Below are 25,432 nucleotides of genomic sequence, written 5' to 3' on the forward strand. Positions count from 1 at the left end.
GCTGGAGACCTCCGATGGATGTTAATTAGAGTTCAGTCTGCAGATGTAAGAGATTCCTTTTCTTATTTCATCTACCTCATTGCTTTCACTGAGAACAGCTGGTAGGACTTATTTCGGGCTGAGTTACCTGAAGAATGAATCAGCTCCTTGATGGCTTTTTGATTTAGTTTACAAAAACATGAAAGTCCAATTTTTGATTGGATTATTTTTTTTTGCCTTGTCAAAACATAATATTATCCATCCTTGCTGGCAAGCAGTGTGTGTTGAAAAATCTTTTCCATCAAGAATTTTCTTATACATTTTCTAGTTAAGGGTCTGCAAAGTTTTGTTTGCTGTTGTGTTGTGTTTTTTTAATGCATTTGTGTGTGTGTGCATGCATGGTGCTTATTTGAAGTATTCTTTACCCATTGCAGATTTCTAAATTCGAAAAAGACAAGGCTAACATTTTAGCTATCTTTAATTGAAAAACAAACAACAAAAAAACCCTCTCCTGTTATTACACTTTCTAGTCCAGATTTAACAATCTTAAGTAATAAATTATATACAAACTAAAGAAAACATCATGTATATATCCATTACAGTATGTGATAAGATAAACTGCAAGGTTTTCTGTCTTCAAATAAAAAGTCAGTTACCCTTTCTTCTGTCAAGCAAACTGTCTTTGGAAGATGAGTAATGGGCATATTCTCATTAATTGCATTTCAATTTTTTTCTCAGATCATTGTTGCATTCTTAATGCAACCATTACATGCTTATTTATTTCATTAAAAAGAGTATTCATGCCTGTAGAACCAAGTTTTTTAGTGATATATAACCAAAGTACATGGGAAAGTATGTTCCAGTATATAACAACATACCTCAGTTCTAACATATACAAAAACTCCTTAGCATTTTTAAAGATCATTTTATTTTGATTCTCCTGAATAGTAAGCTAAGACTTGATAAATGACCATACAACTGTCCCTCGAGCTCAACTTGTGGTATTGCCTTCCATTTGTGCTTTTTCACTGGAATAAGCTGTCAATTGTAAAACCATCTCAGTTCATCACTTTCCTAGCTCTAGCTCAATAGAGTGATGTTTATTTCCTTTCTTTCTAGATAGAGCAGCCAGTCCTCCTCTTAATACTTGTATGAATGAATGAATTCACAACTACGAGAGCTGCACTGTGGCATTGTCCCTGTTCTCAGAGGCACACAGAAGTAAAGATGCCTAATTAATCCTTTGAGAAAACTATTGATTTCAAAGAGAGTAGGATTGGGCTTCTGAGGAGGTCAGGATTTGCAGAAGTGCTGCTACTAGGTAGAAACAGGTCTTTTGGCCTGTTCCCATGCTTTAGCATGCTGCTGAAGTAGATGTCATTATCAGTCCCCAAGCAGACACCATTGTGCAATGAGGACTGTCAGTACAGAGGAAAATTCTAGATACTTTGGTAGTTAAAGTAGGCATCACCTCAAGGAGCATGACTATATTAAAAAAAAACATATTAAAATTCCTCCATGTGTTGCCATGTAACTTTGGCTGATGTGGTTCCCTGCCTCATGTGATGTCTGAGGCTAAAGTGTTCTCATACGTCTGGTATCATAGTACGAAAGAATGGTTTGGGTTGGAAGAGACCCTAAATACCATTTAGTTCCAACCTCCTGCAATGGGCAGAGACGCTTCCTGCTCATCCAGGTTGCCCAAAGCCACATCCAACCTGGCCTTGAATGCCTCCAGAGATGGGGCATTCACAACTTCTCTGCACAGCCTATGCCAGTGCCTCACCACAATCTCAGTAAAGAATTTCTTCCTAAAATGTGATCTGCATCTACCATCTCTTAGTTTAAAACCATTAAACTTTTTCCTGTCACTACAGACCCTAGTAAAAGCTCTCTATCTTTCTTATAAGCTCTTTTAAGTTTTGAAAGACCATTGTGAGGTCTCCCCTGAGAGAGACCTCTTCTCTAGGCTGAACAAGGCCAGCTGCCTTAGCCTTTCTTGGAAGGAGAGATTCTGTAGTCCTCTGATCATCCTTGTGGCTTCCTCTGGACACACTCCAACATTGCCATGTCTTTCTTGTGCTGTGGACACCAGAGCTGTATGCTACGGTAACATTTAACTGCCTTCCTTTGTATTTTTATAATTAAATCCTAATACTAAAGCAATTTGCATTTCTGGATTCCTCAGCAAGATGATTGAAAGGTGATTTAATTGCACAGCATTGCCAAGGTGATTGTTGGCTGTAGCATGAGTTAATGTGGAGGTAATAGGAGATATCACAGGGACTAAGATTTTTCTGGCCATTAGCAAAGGTGACTTCAAAAAGCAAACGATAATTAGCATGGGTTTCACTGAACCAAGTTCCCATCTGCTCCTATTCACTGGATTTTGAGCTGCTCCCCTTTGCTCTCCTATTAAAGATTTGCATGTATTTTCTCGTATTCCCAGCGAAAAGGACACTTAGAGGAAAAGGATATAAATCAACAAATAACCTGCAGAAATATAAATCTATGTAGATTAATCCATGTTTCCTAAATTGCATACTGGATTGTAATTCAATCAAAGGGTATGGGTCTTGTGACGTTTATGAACATTTATGGATAGCATGAGTGCTCAGATTAAAATGTCAAACCTGGTATTCAGTTTAGAATCACATATTATTGTTGTTCTTTAATATATAAAAACAACAATTATATCCACTGAAATCCTCAATTTAATTTTGTTGTGATCTGTCTGCTTTGTTAGGGATGCGGTGTAGCCTCTCTGCCCCCTCTGATCGTTTTCAGGGCTCCACTGAATTTCAGATGGAAGAGTTTCCCATTCCACTGCTTTTTCCCAGCACAGCACTGGCCCAGTTTGGCCTCCTTTGAACTGAGGGGTTCTCTAATAACTAAATTATTGTCTTCACCCACCACTAGGACCAAATTGTAGTTCATATACAGAGGAGGTATAGTGCCTCCAGGAGGAGAGGTGTAGCCAGACTCTACATCTTAGATTCAATACGCTCAGTAGGTGGCATGTGATAAAGCTCTCCCCTTTACTGGTTCCATATTGGTAAAGAGTGAGAATGTTTCAAGGTAAAAGCACTCAGATTGAGATTATCTGAATCCATCTCAAGTTCTTCCTGTTTGAAGTGCTCCATAATTTATAAAGCTGTTGAATGAGTAACGTTTCTCATCTCGGTAACATGTTACATCTAAGAGACCCTGAATCATTTTCGCAAATGGAACAGAACCGCTGTTTTGATGTTTAACTAAAGCCATTTAGTGAATAAATTGTTAGAAGCAACTAAATTCCAATATCAGAAACAACTCTGGCAGCTAAAATGTTAATTCCCTTGAAAGTAAGTGGTACTTGTGCTAACAAAGGTTAAAAAATTTCAAGTCCTCAAGTGGTTTACAGCCAAAATTTTAGCAACTACCAATAAAATTTGACAGGAGTGCCTAAGTCTCCTTGAAAACGATATTTAGATTCATAAATCAATTACCTGCTTACATAGCATAACTCGTATGACTGGATTTTACCATCTAACTACCCATAAGTAGAAATTCTTCAGCGTTTAGGAGGCTAATTCTTATTATAATCATTGAGAGATTCCTAAATATCCTTAAGGTTTATGTCTTACTTGTCTTTTTGTCTTTGTGATTTAAATGGCATATATTCACACAGCAAAGAAAGAGAAAGTGGGCAGAATCTGCCCACAATGAATCAAGAGCAGATTTAAGATTAGCCGCTGGCTATCCTGTCCAATGGCCAAAACAGCGTCCAAGTAATAATGATTAATTAACACTAGGAATTGAATATGAAAAAGATCAGTGGATTCCTTTTGTCTGCCCCATGAAATAGAGCAATACTGGGTGGAAAACAAATGGCATAGAGACTGGTAATTATTCTGCTTATAATACAAAGAACTAAGAAAAATAGTCAGCTTTCTCATACTTCATTTTTTATGTATTATACAATAGTATATATTGAAGAAATCTACTGTGTTAATATAATGTAATTAGGTTAAGTATGTCTCTTGTGACAAACAGTGTCATATGATGAAAAGTTTCAACCCAGCATTTTAATGGTTCAGGTTCTGCTCATGGTTTCAATTAAGTCTGAAAGATTGCACGGGGCACTGGGAAGAGAATTTGGCCCACTTATCTCCGGCATACGTGTGCTACAGTTATCTAACCTGGAATGAATCATAGTTTCCTCGGACACATTTTGTTTTTCAAATACTTTACTTGGAAAGTTTTGGGTTTTTTATATATATATTTTTAGCAAAACTTGTAATCAAGTATCTGAACCAATTACAATCATTTAAAAAATTATGGTGTTTCAGATCTGGTGATTTGCCAGATTCTAGTTTGCAGATTCCAGTATGTTCTGCCCGTCCAGGCTTACCCTACAGTTTTAATTGGGTATGACAGTCTTGTTCATTCCTTACAGCAAATTCTATGGTAATGTTGGTGTAAGTCATTACTCAGCACCTCCAGAGTCTCAAGCCATAATTTGTTGAATTCTTTGGCATCCGCGTCTTCAAAGTTGCTTGACGCTTTCCCTTAAGAGAACTTGTTTTATATCACTTATAATGCAGCCAAAGTCTAACCACTGGGCTAAAATTTTCCATTCTGCGTTGTTTTTTCTCTCATGCTGGATGCCTCCCACTTTTTCTTAGTATTTTTTTTTTTCTGTTGTTTTCTTTTTTTTTTTCTCTTTTTTTCTTTTTAGCTCTGGGGCTCCAAGGCACATTCTTTGGCCCAGACCTCTTGTCTAAGGTTCTTCCATGGTGCGGCTCACTGTCCCAGCTGCCCAAAAACCTGAGAAAATGAATTCCCAGCTACCAGCCACTGCAGTCCTTTGCATACAGTTGTGTCTGTGGGCTTCATGTTTAAATCTTCAGCAGCATTCTAAAAGGCAAATAAAGGATATAAGCTTAGCAAAGCAGGAGTTTTTTTTCCACCTGAGTTTCCCTGATGGTTTTCATTGGAGTTATGGATTCCTGAAAAATAACAAACAGTGATGTGCTCTCCCCTACTCTGATCACCTCCATCTTAATCCATCTTGGATCACTTCTGCTGTTCAGTGGGCAGAATGCATCTTCTCATCTGTCTCATGCAAATCTTTCAGACGTTCAGGAATAATCTGTTTCCTCTCTTCTTTAAAGAGAGATTTTGCAGTTTAAATAGGGCCTCTCTGGGTGGTGGCCTATCCGATAAATGCTATACACATCATTTGCTGTCTTGCAGTTTTTATGAATCTCTCTGTTCTTTGCTGTATTTCTTCCACTGCTACTGCTGGATGACCTAGCACTAGATAAGCATGCATGCTCTCGCACTCACCTCTACCATGCCCATAATTCCCACAAATAATAGCTACAGCTCTGAAGAAATTTTCTACTTTCCTTCCTTCTTTCTCTCCTGTGACAGCTCCTCCTTTTTCTTCACTATCTCAACTTAGGTTTGTACTTCTGTGAATATTTTTAATTGCTTTGAGTAATGAGCTAATCTCCTCGTAATTGGCAGGAGACGATAGACGAGGGCCATGGCTTGACTTAAGTACTAGAGTGCACCATAAGGATCCCGTGGTCTTTGTGCACTGTGCTCCTGGTACCCCACTCAGCAATCTGTTGGAGGATGCAGTCTGTTCTGACTGCCGGAATTTCTTTCAGCTTGGAAGGCAGAACCAGACAGATTCGTAGCCTTTGTCAAATAGGAGTGCATCTTCTTGTTACAATTCAGAGCATTAGGCTTTGATTCATTTTGTCCATTGCTTCATCCCATGTTAATATGTTTTGCACAGTTGTTGGCAATAAAGCTGAGATATTCCTTTGTAGGCTTTGGAAACCAGACCTTTCGTCTACCAAAAGTTTGCAGTCCCTTAGCCTTTCTGTTTTGATGCATCCGTTCTCTTCTTGGGGGTTTCAGGATAACAAATCTGTCAAGTCCAAAAGATACTGTGTTGACAGAAGGAACTAAGACAACACAATTTTCCTGTGCAGCTATCAGCTGTAATGTAAGCATCCTCAGCCCTAATAATATGCCTAACCCCTCTTCTGTGAAGGTCAGGATCAAGAAGGCGAGTTCTGTTTTAGAGTCCTGTATCATCTGGCACGGCTGCTAAGAAGGATGCCATTCAAATCTGGCAGTGTTTTTGTGATAAGAGCATTTGTCCATAGGAGCCACAAGCCTATTTCACGGAGGCTGTTGAACAGCCACCAGAGGATATTTAGTCTCTGCTGGCTTGGAATTATCCCAGGACTGAAAAAATCCTTGGCCATTGCCAGTTTTCTCAGCTATATAGTTTTGGGGTCAGGTAATTTCAAAACTTCCAACATTTATGCAGTTTGAAAATTTTAAACACTTTTTTTTTTTCTTTTTTTTTCTCTTTTTTTTTTTTTTCTCTCCTGTGGGAACTGCTGCCATCTGTGAGGCTCCTCGATCCCTTTTTTATTTTGGTATCATTTAGAGTGCTTATTATCGCTTAATTTCATAATGTCCTTTTTTCTCCCTTTTCTTTGCAGATCACTCACAATCAATTCGTGGCCTTCCTCTGAAGGAACCTTTCCTGACTCTTGTGTAAGTATTTACTTCCAAACGTTTTATACTTTTTATTGTTTAAAGTTGTACATTTTGTTCGGGTTCCATTCAGATCAGTGCAAAGCATTTGTGAACTCTTCTGTTGCTCCGTATGGCCACAAGATTCAGTACTGAGTTGCTGTACTGATGCAGTAGCCTAGAATTTTAAAGCAGCATCAGCTTCTGGTACTCAGGCTTAGTAACCCTATATGATCGATTGATCTGGAAATGATACATGCATTTTTGGATGAGAGTATGTACATATCAATTTGGAGATGTATTTGTTGTACAGGGTATTACGCTGTTGAACTCTGATAGTATATAGTATTTCCATGCTGTGCAAGAGCTGGGCAAGTGTGAGTAGCAGTCAACTAGCATTTCAGCCCATCTCTGATGGATACTGTCCTGGTACCCTGGAACCCTTCCTTATCCCAGTCCAATGTACCTTCCCATCTGGTAATAATCTACTCTTCTTATCTGGGTAGATTAAATATATTGCATCTGCTTCAACACCTAACAGTTTTAGAATTAAAAACCTGGTAGTAGTTTATTTAGAAAATGTTATGTAGTGGTCTTTCCTTGCCTTTTCTCATTCTCTTGGGTTTGGCTGCTGCCACATAAGTTGCCAGTGTAGTGACTTTCTTCATTGGAGAAAATGCTACATAAATCCAGGTACTTGTGTTCTTAAGACCTAGAACAGGAAGAATTAAAATGTCAATGGTTTGAGGGTTTTTTGGTTGTTGGGTTTTTTTGGTGCTTTTTTTTTCTTTTTTAGGGGAATAGGAGACTGAATTTTTGGGAAAGTTTGCTTTTTCCTTCTTTTTTTATTTGCCAAGCTCTAAGCCATGTGGTGGTTTTGTGTACTTAGAACAAAAGTTTGCACTTTGCTAACAGTCTTTAATAATTATCGGCAATGAAGTCTACTGTATTATAACAATGAAACTTTTTGTTGTGAGATAAGGGTAAATATAGCACTACCACATCATAATATTTACTATAATTAAGTAAAGACAGACTGAAGTTTTCCAGTCCACCAGCCTATTAAGCACTGTTTTCGGGTATTTAAACTGTATTTAACGTTTGCCAAAAATAATGAGGATTTTTAAATGTAGGATTAGAACTCCATGTCCAAATATGCCTGGACTTTGTGGTACTTCAGATCTCCATTTCACAATTTAAATTCATTCCTACAACCTGTTCAGAGTGGAAAGTAGATGGCTGTTAATATGCTGCCTGGAATTAAAGGAAAAAAAACATAGCACAGGAAGAAAAATAGCTCTTTCATATTTGGTAGAGGAATTAAACCTGCAAATTTATGTTCAAGTTGAGTTCTGGTTGTTGGAATTTCTTCAAAGGAATGCTGAAGTGCAAAGGGATATTCAGATTTTTTTTCAGGTGTGCGCTGAAACAAAGAGCTTTCTCTTGCTGATAGGAGACCTAAATTATGTGTCTTAACATTTAAAGTGGACTCGGTACTTTTGACGTGCACAAAGAAATGGCACACTTGCTTCTCCCTCACCCTATGGGCACAAACATGAGCTATGCTGCAGTGACTGCCAAAGGTGGGATGACAGTGCCAGCTACCACCGAGATGTATTTGAGCTGACCTCTCCTGCCAATGATGGCCCCATATTTCTTTCTGTTCCCCTTTTCCTTTCATTATAAGGTGTCCCAAATCTGTAATTTACAGCATGCTGTTCCTGTTTTGCTCTGATATATTTGCTGCAAATAAGTAGGAGTCTATGCGCGTGCATAGCTCCCCATGGCAGTGTCAGGCCTGTGAGATGAGGGGAGCAGAGGCCCCTACAGAATACAACATGGCTTACGTCTAATGTGACATTTATTTGACTCAGAAAGGCAATTGATTAAAGTCCCATCAGACCTTTGCCATCATGTATTATGTATTTATCCAGCAGGGGCGGTTCATAACAGCCCGTGACAAATCCTATTATTTTTGTTGCAGAACTTCATAATATTGATAAAAACTGTTAATGATGCTCAGGGCCTCAAAGTGTACACCGCTTGTGTTAACACTTCGTGTAGCAGCAAGGAAGGCATTTATGTCTGGCAGGACTGCGTGCCATCAGCATTGGTACAAGCACATCAGTTTGTCCATATTCCGCCTCAGCAGCATGAGGTGCTGTATACAAGGCTGTTTGGATGAAGACAACAAACTAGCTTTATGTTGCATTTGCATGTGGAAATCCAGAGCCAAATCCATCTCAGACAGTGCTTTGCTGTGTGACCACAAACAAGTCATTTCCCTGATGGCTGCCTTTGTTTCCTGACCTGTAAAGCAAGACTTACAAACCTGTTTGTTCCTTTAAGTCAGGTTTATTCCACAGCTGAGGGCTTCTTTGCGCTCTTCCATTCCCAACTAAACAAGCTCTGTAGGATCCTCAGTTTATTTCAGGCATGTGCATAAGTTTGTCCTGGTTGTACTGGCTCTCTTCTTTCTATCTGTAAGGTAGGTCCTTCAGGCCTCTGATCTTTCAAGTTCTTTTGCATACAGAAAAAATCAAATTGGACATTTTTGCATTAGAAGCTGTTAATGGTACCTATCAAACATGTTTCTGATCTGGAGATAATAACAGATTTGTTCTGTCTTCTGCTTCATTTCCCACTGCTTGACATTCTTCTCATATCCCTACCTACAACTTGATGATTATTCATTCTTCCTCCAGGTTATGTACTGTCTGTTTGTCTGCATGTAGTCTGGTCTTCAGAGGTGGAGGGGTTTCATGTCTCTCAGGCAATATTCCCATTTAAGAGGCATATGATTAATCTCTGCTTCACTACAATGTCTTCAAGACTTCAAAAGAAGCAGGTGGATTCTTTGTTGAAAGCAGACCTTTTCATGGAAGAAAGTCTTCTAACCACCCTTGAGCCTTTCTACCGTAATGCCTATGATGAGTAACAGTTATTGACAATACTAAGGTGCTTTGCAGTAAGATAGATAGCTACAAAAAAGAGAGGATACTCTTTTTACTTCTAGAGCACTACTCATTCAGGTGGAACCCATACAATATTGAAGAGTTATCTGCTGTTAGTTTTGTGTAAGTGCATGGAAGAAATGCCCCAAAGTGATCCAGATACAGAGAAGTCGCATGTCATGTTAACCTAATTCCGCGAACATCTGTTCGTTTCCTTGAAATAGGTTTCTGATCTAACTTGGGTGAACTCCAGCATTATTCCTTATTAGATTCTGCACTGATTCTGATTCTCTTGCTTTGACATCCTGTTAAAAAAAAGAAAGATAGAAAGAAAGAAAGAAAGAAAAAAAGTGCCATTTATTCCTCAGGTTCATGAAGACATATTCTGTCAAGTAATGATGACCTAAGGGAAGATGAGCAGCATCTTACTGATCTCATCATAGTTATGAGAACCATCCATCATATGATCAGTGATTCGTGTGTCAAAAGACACCCAGCAGTGTTCCAGCCTACCAGCTGCCAGTTTTCGAGAGTATGTATTCACTTTATCAGGCATCATGATGCTTGAATAGCCTTCGCTATCTATATACATGTTCTTGTGGTGGTACTTGCTCAACAGCAAACAGTTACCTGTTAGCACTCTGAACCATCGTTGTGAAATATCTGCTAATTAGCAGCATCTGAACCCCTTTACTTGGTTTGTGTGCTCAGTGTTGTTTTGCAGATGAGGAACTTGAGAACAACAGCAGTGAACAGGAACAGGGAGGAGGCATCTTTTCTGTTCTCAAGTTTCTTAAGAAGCTCTCCATTACTTCAGAGGAGGATAATAACCTCCAGGTCAAGCTTATTCATGAATCAAAAATGAACATTTCAAAATGCCAAAAAAATAAGCCTAGATGTAATAAGCGTAGTATTTACAACAGCTTTCAAGAGCTAGCATTTTTCAAGAATTATCATACTTAATGTAATACATTGACATGCAGATTGTCCAGAAGAATCAGCTTATCCACTCAAGAAATTAAGGAGTTGTTCAAAGGGAATGGTCATCTACACAGCAATTTGAGACAGGAAAGGGCTAGTACTTTCCTAGTCACTGTATGCCTCCTGAAGAAAAAGAATCCTCCAAAAAAGAGAGATCATGAGCAAAGGCCCCATATTTGGCGTTTGTAAGTGAGAGAAACGGTGAAACACGCTAGAAATAGAAGTGGAGGAGAAACTCTGTTCTGAAGTGTTTATAGAAATCAAACTGTGTGACTGAGAATGCACTCTGGGAGGAATGTTCTTATTCAAGTGCTGCATCTTCAATCTTGATTCTTTATCTGAAGACAACCAACAAATGGGCATAAGAAAAAGTCTTGCATTAAAGATGAAAGAAAAATAAAAATAACTGGCTTCTTTAAAATGATTCTGATAAAGTTCATGGTTTTGTTCTAAAATATCCATAATAAAAATAAACTCTATCCAGAAAATGGTAGAATTAACTGGGAGGGGGGTAAAAGGGCAAAACCTGCTACAAGTTTTTCATTTAAGCATTATTTTAAGTGTTAATATTCAACCTATTTAACAAATAATAATGGCTACCCATAGCTGTGGAGCTGATGCGTGGATTATGACAAAGGAATTTAAGCAACCTGTTCATAATTGCAGTACCTACAAAATATCCTCTGATGCTGAATGAGATTGAATTTGAGATTGGCTAGCATGACAACTGAAAATGTCACCCTTTTCTGCCATTACGCTTATTGGAGATCCTTTTGTTCTGGGTTATTTTTCATCTAATTAGTGCGGTATAATGTATTGAGTGCTAGCTTTCCTTGAAATGTAACAAATTCAACAGATTACCGCAGACAAAAAAAATTGGACTTTAAACTAGAAACTTCTGGAAATGCAGTATTTTAGGTTTAGCTAGAAAAAGAAGAAAGTGACAGAAAGAAAATGCAATTGGCTGGTGCACTTTTTCTTTCTTTCTTTCTTTTTTTTTTTTTTAACTTCACACAGGCATCGTTTAATCTATTTGGATAGAAAAAAACACCTTGCTGAAGCAGTAGCAGCATTGCCTACAGCAGTTTGAACATCAACCATCCAAATATTAAGACGGTCCAGTTTGTTAGGTCTGAAATCGCTGTGCAAAATGGCACAGCGACAGAGTGTAGCAGAGCTTTTCAGAATAATCTCTTTGCAGTTATGGTGAATTATCTTCCAACCTGGGCAAGTGTGTTGCTGTTCTGCAGTTATACCACCACATGTCTTTCCTTTTTTTTTTTTTTCTGAAAAATGCTCTTAGTCCTTCTCCTTATCTAAAAATTCTCTTTGATGCACCGAACTTTAACATTGTGCTGTTTACCTGTCTCCTTAAAATGTACAACAGATATAAGGCAGGGGGGGAAAAAAAGTGCTGAAAGCAAGTAGCACTAGAGGAGTAGAGGAGAGGTTATTATGAAACCAGGTATCCAGAAATAGATGGTTTCCCAAAAGCCACCTCTTTATCAAAAGGTCATAAATTTGACTGTTGAGACTGTCACTGAAATACTAGTACTCTCAGATGTCTAAATGCCAGACCGAGTCTCTAGATGTATACTAAGTGTCCTATGTATAGGACACCACGATTGAAAATGAGCTTTTCAGAGTATCTCATGCATTGCCTTATTCTCTCCAACTCTCACTTAAAAAACAAATGGAAGCCATCTACCATAGAGTTTTCCTGTGGGCCATTCCACAGCTGTTCATGTCAAAAGGTAGAATCATACAATCCTTAGAGTTGGAAGGGACCTTTAAAGGTCATGTAGTCCAGCTCCCCTGCAATCAACAGGGACACGCACAGCTACATCAGGCTGCCCAGAGACTGATCCAGCCTCTCTTTGAAAGTCTCCAGGGACAGGGCATCCACCACCTCTCTGGGTAACCTGTTCCTGTGCCTCACCACCATCCCTGTAAGAGACCTCTTCCTTATGTTCAACCTAAATCTACCCTCTTTAAGTTTGAAGCCATTTCCCCTTGTTCTGTTACCACAAACCCTGTTAGAGTCTGTCCCATTATTCCTACTAGATCCCCTTCAGATACCAAAAGGCCACTCACGGGAGACCATTGATTAGTCTCCAGGCCATGCTTCATGAAGGCTAGTTTACCTCTTGGTGGGGATGTGAAATCTTAGATATAAAAGATTCATAGCATATTAAGAAATAACGTTTTCTTCCTCTGAAGTTCTTGCTCACTGCTGCATCCATCATTTTGGATAGTATCATACTGAATGTAATTCACAAATAGAGCCCCCCCAAGGTAATATTTTTGTATGTTTGCATGCTCAAAATATTAGATTTTTTAACACAACTGAAAGCAAATGCTTTTGGATTTGAATAGATCTTCCTCTCCTCTTTCACCAGATTGAGTTTTAAATTTAATTGAGTCACTGTATCAGTTTTCCAAATGCTGTTTTCTAATGTTTTAATTTCCTAAGGATATGCAAAATGGCTTGAATTTTCAGAGGCAAAATGAGGATCCCACCTTCAAATACCTACAACTTACGGTATTCTTTCTTTAACCAATCACAAAAGTAAGAATCAGTCACAACATTTGGACCTGGACGTGTGTTTAAATTCCATATTCATCTGCCTTCACTTATCCTAGATGCCAGTAAAAGGGATTAATAGAATTTCACTTTTTGCAGTAAATTCTGTTTTAGATAAAAGACATAAATTAAGGTGTTACAGTCTGGATGCTCTGCAATATGCAGTGAAGGGTGTGAAGAATACCTACAATGTGTGATCAGCATATAACCAACCTCAAAGAATAGAACATTTCACAAATTGTTTTTCAATTATTGCACTTAAATCCTTCAAGTTTTGATGCTTGGTGTGAATTTCTTGCTGTGAATGTCCATGCATGCATAGCATCATCTAGTTAGGACATTAAGAAATAAATTCTGCCGCAGAAGACTAAAAGAAAAATGCAGCTTTTCTTCCAATGAACTTTAATGGGAAGGTAACATTTTTAGTTGTTGGATTACCTGTAGACTGAGGCATGCCTCAGGGAAGATTGTTAAGCTTGTTGAAAATATGCTGCCAGATCATTTCTTTTGGAGCCCGCAACTTAACCTCACATCGATACCTTCTAATTTGACTTCTGTAGTATTGTCTTCACTTTACATCTTTGCCTGCCTATGTTTTGATGCATGCCATCAAGGCACAGATAGTGCTAGTACGACAGTGTAGCCTTGCTACTAGTCAACCAGTTTGCCCTAACGAAGGAATCCATAAAACATCATAGCCTGAATAGATCAAGAAAAGCACGCAAGTAGTTCAAGCAGAAGCAGTGGGGTTTGTTTCTTTGTTTGCTTGGTTTTTAATTCTTCCGTTCACATGATTTTTCTTCTCAATGTCTTCTTCAGGCTGCACTTTGCTGTAAGGCAAGGACCAGTCTTTAAACAAGAGACAGGCATTCAGCTAGTAGATCTGTAGCAGAAGCTGTTTCCTGTTCTGGGAGTAACAGGGCTTCAAAAGCACAGAACTGAACTAGATGCTTAATATACAAGTAAACTACTGAGAGACCTGTGGCTCTCTCCCAAAGGACTGTAGAAATAATGTGGAAATGTTACCAAAAATTTATTGCGCAAGTGAATAATGCCTAAATTTTGCTAATGACAAGTTTATTACAGCTGATAAATCCTTTTCTGGATGCTTACCGTGCTCCCTCTTTTTCCTCTTTCTTGTCCCCTCCTTTTGAGGGGTCTCAGAAAGCAAAATTGTGGAATTAGTCCTCCCAAACTTTTTACTTTAGAAAATGCTATTTGTTTATTTGTTTCTAACTAAAAAATGTGTAAATATGGCCATCGTCTTGCCCAACCATTCTGTTTTTAATACTGCCCTTCAGGTAAGCATTTGCTCACTTTACAATCCTTTTGCTAATCTTCATTTTACCTCATAATTTCCCTTGTGATACCATATCAAATGCTTTACTGATAGATTTAATTTACTGCATTTCCTTTGTCTGAATAATCAGTTATCTTATCAAAGAAAGTTATCGGGTTAGTTTACTACAATCTACCTTTGGCAAACTTATGTTGCATTTTATCCCATTTTCCATTTGCCTGTATGCCTTTCCCTTTTTTGCTTGAACATTTGCTACGCTTGTGCTATTGAAGCTCCTGATGTTACATCAACATCAAACAGATGTGAGATCCGAATCAGTTTCAATAGACTGTAGCAGTCTTGCAGAATCCTATTCATTCTCACACCTACAAAGTGTTAAGTTCTTGTCCGTCAGACAAATAAAATATCATCTATTATTTTCCATTGTCGTAACAGCAAAGGGCGGGCGAGCTGATTTTGAGCCTTGGCTGGTGAGTGTTCATGGTGATTTGCAAAAGGGATCCTAGAGATAGAATCAGAGACATCTACCTGCACATGAGAGTGCTTGGGCACTTGCATTAGCAATACCTTAATGTATGTATCAGTAATGAAAATCTTAATTAAGAATGCTGCATCATTGTCCATGAGCACTCTTTTCTTTCTCTGTATGTGAAGTCCTTTGTGTATTGCAGCATCTACCTGGTCCAGACAGACAGAGCCCTTGAAGAGTGCATCTGGCAGATCTTCTTGTGATTATTAAAAACAGGCAAATGGCAAACTCTTGCTCTTCTTTTGTCTCGACACTGAAGCTTAGCATAGTGAGGCATACAGCATAACTTAGTTTGTTTATTTTTTATTACCTTTTCCACTTTGTTATCATATTGGGTGGTTTCAGAATCCAGTAGCATTGATTAGAACTGAACTATGTAGCTTATAGTTACCAAAATGTGCACAGGCACCTAGCTACCCAATAATTTACTCTTCCCTTTAGAAACAACGCACTTGCCTGGGCCATGCTCTGTATGCACAAAAAGGATGCTAATGTGATGTGAAGACTGAGATTTTAATCTCTGTAAACTCAGGAAATTTAGAGTTAATGTTCCCACAGCAACCTTACCTCTGCCCCTTTCTTACAATTGAGTCTTTTACTGCATGATCCTTAGCTGTGGGTTTACCCAGGCAATGCAGTACCCAGAGAAGAAAATAGGATGGGTAGGAGCTGCTGAGTTTTCCCCCGTAATTATATTACAATCACATTCTGTTTGTTGAGCACTGTCTATATGTGTGATGTGATTTGAAACAGATTCAGAAAGCCTCTCAAAAATAATGGACATAAGAATGAGTTACAGATGTACAGATAAAAGCACAGATAGTGTAAGGTGAGGAAGGATACATGCATGCACATATGCACACATTTCTCTGCATGAAAGCCAATCAGAGTTATGTCTTTTGCTTTCAGATGAGTCAGGCTGTCATCTCAGATTCACTGTCATGTCACTGACATTGATAGTTTCTCTGGACTCACACCTGCACAGTGGGAGAATATGTGCCTGAAGGGATGAGAGTAAAGTACTGCTATTTTCTTGAAATGAGAAGTAGTTAAAGAGTTCCTTCTTGCCCTTACAAATCCACAGAGTTTAGCCCCGTGGAAAAAGCTGCACGTGCAGTGACTTTCCTCTTGCACAGAAAGAGTTACTGTAGCCTAACCGGAGAACTCTTGCTGAGGCCATAGGTTTGCACAAGGCAGAGAAGTCACATATGCCTTTACATCATCATATGAGAAAATAGTTTTGAGAGTGAAGTCTGTGTAATCCAATAATCAATCAAACTGCAGCTCCTGTTTCAGCAACCATTAATATTCTCAGAACCAATATTTACTTCACTAAGGCATCAAAAACTGAAATACCTCAGATTAAATGAAATGTTTAAATAAATGACTGTTTGATATCATGTCATTGCACTTTTATCTGGGCAGAGTATAAGCGAAGAATCTTCTCCAATCTGATTGCAAAGATGCAATAATTAAAACTGCAGGAGTATGTAATGGTAAATTGAATTCAGAACCCTTACGGAAAACTATTGCCAGCCCAGTGATGGCTGTATGTTATGGTAAGGGGAACAATGCAGTGTCCTCGTCTACCTTAAGTAACAATTCTGAACTTTTGGAGAGCAGGTCTAGAGCAAGAAGATGGTGCTAGAGTTACAGCAGTTCTTCTTAAAATGTGTTTGTGTATATGGAGCAAACTACAGGCAGGACAGAGCCTTCTCCTAGTGCTCACTGGTCTCCTGTGTTGCACCTTACTTAGAAGTGACTCTCTTTCTTCATTTTTGGTGCTTGTGGCTTGGGGTTGTTTTTTTAGTTATTTATACAGTTGAGAAGTTTCAGTGGTGTCCACAGTTAGAAAACTGTAGCTTAAAGTCTGGGAGAATCTTTAGGAAAAGAAAGATATTTTAATGTGGGAATAGCCTTATTATTTCTAAACCAAATGCTTTTGAAGATGGCAGGGCTGCTACTTCTCTTTCAGGACTATGTATGTGTCAAATTTGATGTTTTAAAACAAAGCTGAGTTATAATTATACAAGCATGTTTAAGAAGAAGAAAAGGAAAAAAAAAAAAAAGGCTTATGGAAAACTTAACAGCTGGAAACTGTTTTTTACATACTTGGATGACTCAAAAACAGCTGAATGAGTTTTGCAAAGCTTTACCAAAAATGTCATTTCTGGATTGAGACAAGGCATGAGAAATTTCTGCTGAAAAGGTAACAGTTTTAGAAAGATATAAGCAAATATAGACAGAGATTATTTAATTCATCAGCTTCGACTGTACGGTCCTTAATGTAATGCTAGAAAAATAAAAGAATTCATATTTATCTGGTTTTTCAAAGATTTCAAAGATCTGTGCTAGAATTTAAGGAACTAAGCTTTGTAGCTGTGAGTTAATCAAATATTAATATTTATATTTCATTTGAATATCACATATTCAAACAGGAAAACAAAGACACAGAGAAAGGTGCAGGGCTTGCCAAAGTTCTCATAGAAAGAAAATGTGAGCATGTTTAGCACCCCCCATGCCTTCAGATTGCTCAGCTTTTGAAGTGCAGCTGCTCCCAGGCGTGCTTGGCATTGGGGAGCCCACGGCTCATCCCTTTCCATCTCCCATAGCAGGTGAAGAAAGAGTCTCACTCACACCAGGTACCCAGCTTGCCTCTTTCTGTCTCCCACTTCAGTACCAATGGTGAATCCTGCCCCATTCTGTCCCTGTGATTGTGGCAGTGAGTTCAGGTATTGTCTCCAGCCCCACACATGCTTACACTCCTCCTCCTCCTCCTCCCACAGGAGATGGTGACAGAGGTGACAGAGCTGCCACTGGCAATGTATTCTGGGGTCTTATTCAGGAAACAGTCCAATCCGTAGCTCAGCAACAATCATTTTACTGTTTGAAACCTCGGTTGGTGAATAAATGCCATTTTATTGCTGCTTAGTTTGGATGTTGAGCTGTGTTGGAGGAATCTGCTCTTCTTTCATACTGAATTTTGTTTCAGGGCGGTGTGTGTGAAAAATAACACAAATAGGAGTATTTTTGGATGACCATACTGAACAGTCAACAAGAAGAAAAGTACAGTATGGTGCAGGGAAATCTGTTTGTAGTAAAAGCAGTATGAGCTTGTGGCTTGCTGTTGGGATTGAGACGTGGGTTTTTGCTTGAGCCTTAGCAGAAAAGCTCCCTCTGATGCTGAAAGAATCTCGTGGTTTCCTGTCAATGCACCTCAGTTTCTCCCTCTCTATATTAGCGGTAATCATGACCCAGATCTCCAGAATGCTGTTCCATCTAGAAGTTCAGCTGTTATCAGCATTTTTGTAGAAATGCTGTTCTCACCTAAGAAACCCTCTCCTTGTTCTGGCTTTGCCCATCACACAGGCTTCATGGTGCTCCCTCTTTTAGCTCTCCATGATGGCTGATGCTGAGATTGAGAGTGATGCTCGGCACTGCCTTGTGCATTATGCAGCAGCTTTCCAGCAGCAACCCCAGGTTAAGGATTCAGTGCTGATATTTCGTTGGGCCATAAATATAATTCCATTTTCGAAGCACAGCTGATCTGAGGTCCTTGTGAAATGATAATCATGAGGGAGTCTTCAGCTTGCCATTTTACAGGCAAATTTGCAGCAGCCCCAGAATTAGTTAAGATTTAATCTGCTCACCTGCACTGTGGATTCACATGAAGAAAACAACTGTATCTAGGCAGCTAGGAACACCTAACCGGACACATCACCCCAGAACAGCCAGCCGCCATTGATCTTTCCTAAGCTTTTTGAAAGCTTCATCAGAGCGCCCTGTGTATTGACCATCTTGCTCATTATGCTCTTCATCTTTTGCCCTTTGGAGGTGACTGGTGTTTCCAGGGCTTCTAGCAACAAGCCAACCTTGTTCTCCTGCCAGGAGCAATCTGCCGCCTGTGCTCCCAGAAGCACAGATGTGCTTCTCCCATCCTGCTCTGTTGAGCTGCAGCCAACAGCTCTGTGCCTCTTCTGGTGCTCCTCATGAAATCCTGGATATCAGGGTGTTGATTCTGGGGCACCATGGTATAAGAGGGCCAAAGGAGTGCTATGAAGATGGGGAAGGGTCTGGAGGGCGAGGTGTGTGAGGAGCTGCTGAGGTCCCGTGCTGTGCTCAGCACAGAGCAGAGGAGCTGAGGGGAGCCCTGATGGCGGCTGCAGCTCCTCATAGGGAGCGGAGGGGCAGCGCTGAGCTCTGCTCTGTGTGACAGCGACAGGGCCCGAGGGAACGGCATGGAGCTGTGCCAGGGGAGGGGCAGCTGGGGGTTGGGGACAGGGTCTGCACCACAGGGTGTCGGCATGTCCAGGGCAGTGGGCATGGCCCCAAGTGATGGAGTTCAAGAAGTATTTGGACACTGCTGTTGGACATAGGGTTTGGATTTGGGGATGGTGTTGTGTAGAGCCAGGAGCTGGTCTTGGTGATCCTTCTGGGATTCTTCCAGCTCAGGATATTCTGTGATTCTCAAACAAAATGACCACTCGAACCACCCTTTTAGCTGGGCATTAGGAGGAATTTATGCCCTTCAAATTTACTAGCAGCTTCGCTTTCTCTGAAATAATACAAATAATTTTTCTGGCCCCATAGTTTTTCACTGTTGCATTTAAATGTGATCTGATTTTCATACAAAAACAAGTCAAATGCTGAGCAGCACTGTCCTACATCTCTCCTTCTTGTACATCTACACTCCATGCAGCAGGAATTTTCAGGTTCTTGGCTATTTTTGTCAGGACTGATTTGTTCTTTCTCTCCCAAGTCATCTTTAAGATATTTGTTGATCAGAGGATGATATATTGAGTTGACTAGATGAAGAGGAGAAGGGTTAATAGAAGGGAGATGTCAGTTTGATACGCTGTTGGAGATAAATCCTTCCTTGGAGAAAGAGTTGCATTCTGTAAGGCCCAGAGTTGCAGGCTGGCAAATTCTATGCTCTTCTACTAACTAGTAGGAACAACACTTAAAAAAACTCACAACAGACCTTTGAATACAGTTGCATTGAAACTCTGTCTGAAGGAGAAACAAACTAAAACCCAGTAAGCAAAGTCTTAAGAAACAAAAATATTTCAATGACAATACTTTGAATACAACAGCTGACATCACTTAAAACAGCACAGGTGCACATGGGAGGCATGTCAGAAGCAACAGAAACTCTGCATCCTCTGTACAACCCCTCCACTTGAACAATTGTAGCTTAGCATGGCTGCCTGAGTACCTCCAGCTCTCACCTTTTTTGGACAGATTTTTTTCAAGCTTTTTGTCAGGATTGATTATAAAAGAAATATGGAAGGAAAACAATGATCATTTTTGTTTTTTCTTGCCTACTCAAGACAGCAAAATTGGTTGCTGTTTTGGAGTGAGAGGCAAGTACAGCCTCTCATCTTCAGCAGCATAACTGGTTTACAACCCATTTTGAACAAAGAGAGCCATGAGCACAGGCAGAAGAGGCTGTAAGAGCAAGAGGCAGCTATGCAAAGCTTTCTGTTGCATGTCTTTAACAGCAGTATGACCCTCTGATACTGCATATGCACAAAGTTATGTTGAGCTTGCGTAGCAAGGTTATGCTAGCAGAGCATGCATAACCGACTTGCATGTGCATGCTCTCTGTGAACCATTCTATCAGCCCATTTGCAGTTTGCCCTGGGATTTTGCAGTTTTGCAGTCTTGGAGATCTCTGGCTTGTCAGACAGAGTGATAATGGAATTGGTTTGTATGGCAACAGGGTTGGTAAGACGATCAAAGCCATGGTATAAAATAAAAGCAGCTATTTGGATTCTAGTAGCTTAAATAATAATATTTGTCTCATAATTTTTTTTTTTCATTATTATTTTCATCTCAAGGTATTGGATTCTCCATCAGTTAGCAAAATATCATACCAACATGGTTATTAAAGAAAGGACTGCCTCTTTAGTTACTGTGAGAAGGAGAACGTGCCGCTTGTATGAAGGGTCTCAGAAACTGTGTTATTCTAAGCTTGATCAGCATTTCATTTTAAGATCACAGAGGCAGGCACCTAGACGGCATTGCATACCTGGTAATTCCAGCTTACCCTGAGAAGTCTGCGGTCAGCTAGAAATTTGGCAGGTTGTCTCTCAGGTCAGGAAGTAGTTCTGGTTTACAGATTTAAAAGCCAAAATCTGTTTTAGTATTTCTTAAATGTCAAAACAACCCTCTGACAGTTTATTTCTATACCCTACACTCCATCTTCTCTGTCTGTATTATTTCAGAACTTATAATAACAATACCCAGGAGGAAAAGATTTTCTGCTGTAAATCAGAAGAGCCCTCCTCTTTCTCCATTTCAGTTTGTACCCTTCTAAGTGTTACAGGAAGGAAAAGGCTGTATTTAATGCCAGTTGCACACTTCTCCAGCTCAGACTGATGATTCCTGTCTCTTAATATGACTACTTACATTTAAATATGACATTTGAGCAGTCCATTTACTTTACGTATCTCCAGTATTCTCATTTCCTATAGAGTCCTTCTGCCACTTCTGAATGTTTTGTGGTTTTTCTTCCTCTGAAAATGTGCCCTTCTTTCAATCCTCCTATTTTTCTCGCTGTTCTCTCACTCCTCCAGTTCCGTTACAGTGAATCTCCAAACGTTCTATGAGGTGAACTCTTTTCTACCATAGTTATCAGTAGTATCTAACATGACAGCATTCTCCAACACTTTCTGCCCGAGGAGTTCCTGTGGATAACTGTTAATGAATTAGCTCGCCTTGGGGTTCCCTGAGCAGATAAATCATATTTTCACCATTTAGCTGAAAAGGAAACTGAGGGACAGTTCTTGATTTGACAGAACACCTAAACACACATTTCTTTTATTATAAGGGTCATTTTTAAGACACTTCATGTGAAACCATCAGAAATGTCTACTTCGAGTTGTCTTTATCGCAATCAATTAATTAGGTAACATTGTTATTTAGAGGTGAGGAAACGGAAGCATAGCATTTGCTTGAAATCATACAACCTGAGTGCTGATGCTCACGGAGTTAAACAGCTTTCTTCTTCATCTTCTTGTGGTTCCATTCTTCACTTTCTTCCTGGAGCTGATCATTTGAAAGACTGAACTCTTCACAGACTCTATGGAGAAGAGGTTGAATTTGGAGGTGTTAGCTTTAGCATTCTAAGGTGATGGTTATTCAGCCATTTTACGATGTAATGTTATTAATTATTGAGTACATTGAAATGTTAAAAAGTAATACCTGTCAACTTAATGTAGAGTGGTATGCCGACTTAATACAGAGTAAACACCTACTACTGGCCTGTAGTTTAATTATTTAATCTAGACCTAATCCACCATTCAAACCAGTTTCAAAATGAAGTGGTCGTATCACTGAAAGTAATTGATTGTTCTGATCTATAGAGCTAAATCCAGAAGTGGCATGAGCAATAGGAGAGAATTACAAACTGCACACAGGTGTAAATAAGTGACAAAACAACATATTCTTGTATATTGCCACAGTTCTCTTTTTTTCCTTGCTATCACACACCCCTGTTGGTAGCCATTTCTGCTGTCCTGGCTTTGCCCTACTTCCTGCCTCCAGCATTCAAGTTCCAGCAGTACACTGAACATCTCAGCTAGAAAGTTGGTACAGATTTACACTTTCTCTGCCCTGAATTTACTTTTGCACCCGTGCTGTGATCTTGTGCAGAGCTGAAACCACAATAGGTTCCACTGGACATTTTGGGTCAGTTGGCTTGACCTTGCACTGAGTGAGGGCCAGGGGATGCTGGAGCACTTCTGGTGACCTCAGTGGAATTGCTACTGAATCACTCTGATATAAAAATGAGTGGTTCCTAATCCAACAGCCTTCAGTGATGAAATATTTCCAGCATCTCGTTTCAGGAAAAATAGTGAGCCCCTTCGAAGAAAAATACCTCTCTCTTTTATTTTCCCCTCTCTCTCTCTCTCTCTGAACACCTCCACAAGACAACATGGGGAAGAGGAAGAGAAGGGCAAATATTGAACAGGAAATTTTTCATTTTTCTTCAGCCTTTTTGAGAAAACCTTTCCCCTCAATCAAAGCCCCCCAAAGACAGAGCCTGGAGCCCAGCTGCTGGCTTGAAAAAATAAGGAGAAGGAAGGGAAGATGCCTGGTCTTGTACCAGGCATTCAGCACAGTACATGTAGCACTGTGGCATGGCACTGAAAGCTCTAGGGGACCTGGAGCAAGCATAACAGATGCAACAAAAACTCTCATGGAGACGAGCCTCTTAGCAGTGTCTTGAGCTGGTCTGGCATGACCTCAGGAAATCCCCCTGGCTAGATGGAGCCTTTTCATCCACTACATTGCTCTGACTCAAACAGAAATCTCATCTAGCCTCCCTGACCAGAATTTGAGCATACACACAGGGTGCAATGTAAGATTTTGCAATTTCCTTATTTTTGGTTAGTTATTTCCCACCTCCTTCTCTGAAGAAGCCTGTCCTACCTTCCTTTGCTGTTCCATTGCTCATAGCATGCAAGGATCAATCCTGCCAACACGTGGCACATCCTCCCTCATCCTGCTTCCTGCCATTCTTCCGTTGTGGTCGCATCCCCAGCTGATGTAGACTGGCATAGGGCCACCGATTTGAGTATTTTCCCTGCTTGAACACTTGGCCCTTTGATTCTCAGAGAACTTCTCATTTTTAGTGGCACCACAACTGGCACTACTTGTTTACAGGCTTGGGACCATCTACAAGCAAATGCTTGCGTATTAATTACAACAAAGAGCAAATCTACTTGACATTTGATTTTGTTTTTCTCGTTCCCTTGCAAGTTTGAAAATGAGCTGCTTTTGGCAAAAAAAAAAAATATTAAAAAAAAATTAAAAAAAAAATTCAAACTGCATTTCACACTTTTTTTTTCTTTTTTTTTTCTTTTTTTTTTTTTAATTTTTTTAACTTGAAATAGGCCCCTTGAAAAATCTGACATGTTAAACACCACCAAGAAAAATGATTATTTGGACATATGGCTCTTCTTGCTGAACTTTGCAGAGAGGTTAGATAACGCTCTTTCACATCTTAAAAGACTAGACTCCTGCTACAGCACTAACATATTCTTATGTAACAATTCAGCACTGACGATGTTTCATCCAGTCCCGGTAATATAAGATTCATTTCTGGTTTGGACAGGTATGAGGGACTGGGTTTTTCACAAAACATCTTTAATTTGTGGGCGGTTTTTTTTGCTTACTCTCTCCTAACGTAGAGTACAGGATAGAGTAAATGACACACAAAAATACTTTGTGGCTGTCTTTTAATAGGGTTTTGCCTTTTTTTCTTAGTATTGTTTCTATTAAACATTGTACATTTAATGCAGAAGTAAAAATACATTTAAAACCTCCACCCTTACATGGAGACAGACCCATTGAAACCCATCCAATTTCTTTTCAGAAAACCTGTTTGATAAAGCTGCAAAAAATTACAAGAATCAAAGAGAAGTGCCAGACTACCTGAAATAGTGAAGTTTCACAGAAAAATGATTAGCTTTGCCACAACTGATGTTAGAATTCATGTACAGGCTGCAGGCACTTGCAGAATGCATGGACATACAGGAAAACTGGCCAGGAAACAGCAGTTCCCCACAGCGAAAGCATCTGAAGTTTTGGAGTATGCTTTTGTTTTGGCACAGGAACTTCTTCAAAACTCTTTGAAAACTTAGGAGAGCCAATGGCTCAGCTGCCAACAGCTGCTCCCTGCATGGGTGAGACCCATCCAGGTTTCATATCACAGCCTCAACCACAGGGCTCTGGGGTCACTCTCTTTCTCCTTGTTGGAACCAGAGTTTCCGTCCTGGACTTAAGAAACTTCCCTAACAGTATTTGCATTAGAAGTTATGTTTACCAGAACTTGTTTAGTGTTCAGTGGCAGAACTTTGGAATAGGAAATTGTGGCAGCACAGAATTCTGGAGTAACAAAAAAAATCAGGAGAGATCTTTTTAAGTCATTTGGGTGCTCAGAGCAGAGCCGGTGAGAATCAGGTGGACTTTTAACCAGATTCTGTGTGTGTGTGTGTGTGTGTGTGTGTGTGTGTGTGTGTGTGTGTGTGTGTGTGTGTTTACCCCCGTGTACCCATTTTTTCATTCATTGTGCTTCCAAACTTACATTTTTAGAGCAGTTTTAGATTCTCCCACCTAGAAGCAGAAACTCTTGGTCAGAAGCTGTCCTGCGCCAGAACAGAAGTAACTCCTTTATGGCCACTGTCCAGCCTATTTCTTATGCTGTACATAGTTTGTTCCTTTAAGACCACTTTGTTTAGCGACAGTAGGTTGGAAAGTCTTATACATGCTCCCTTCCTAAGTCATAAAGCAGGACTAAGAACTGACATTGTTTATGCTTAGACTGGAACCCCTTCCTGCATGGGACAGGGACCCTAATTCTGCTTTCCTGAGTGTACTGCTGCTTTCTGTTGCACACAGGGTTGCTCAGCTGGATGGAGAAGTGGTCTAATCTGATATGACAGCTCCTACATTTTTATCTTTTAAATGCTTTACTTACATGAATTAATTCTGGAAACACTCTTGTGACGTTACTCATTGTTATGATTCCCATTTTAGAGACCCTGTGTCTA

The 25,432-nt window shown here is 39.7% G+C and overlaps 1 protein-coding gene across 6 annotated transcripts in view; it reads left to right on the top strand.

The window, feature by feature from the left end:
- ZBTB20 (zinc finger and BTB domain containing 20) overlaps positions 1 to 25,432 on the top strand; it is a 448,076-nt gene that overhangs the window by 326,909 nt on the left and 95,735 nt on the right. For all 6 annotated transcript variants that reach the window (XM_072352146.1, XM_072352172.1, XM_072352155.1 and 3 more), the window contains one exon: positions 6,492 to 6,546. The gene's annotated coding sequence lies outside the window, so the exon portion shown is untranslated. The remainder of the gene's footprint in view (positions 1 to 6,491; positions 6,547 to 25,432) is intronic.

Source organism: Excalfactoria chinensis, chromosome 1 (assembly GCF_039878825.1).
Source record: "Excalfactoria chinensis isolate bCotChi1 chromosome 1, bCotChi1.hap2, whole genome shotgun sequence".
Classification (NCBI taxonomy): Eukaryota; Metazoa; Chordata; class Aves; order Galliformes; family Phasianidae; genus Excalfactoria; species Excalfactoria chinensis.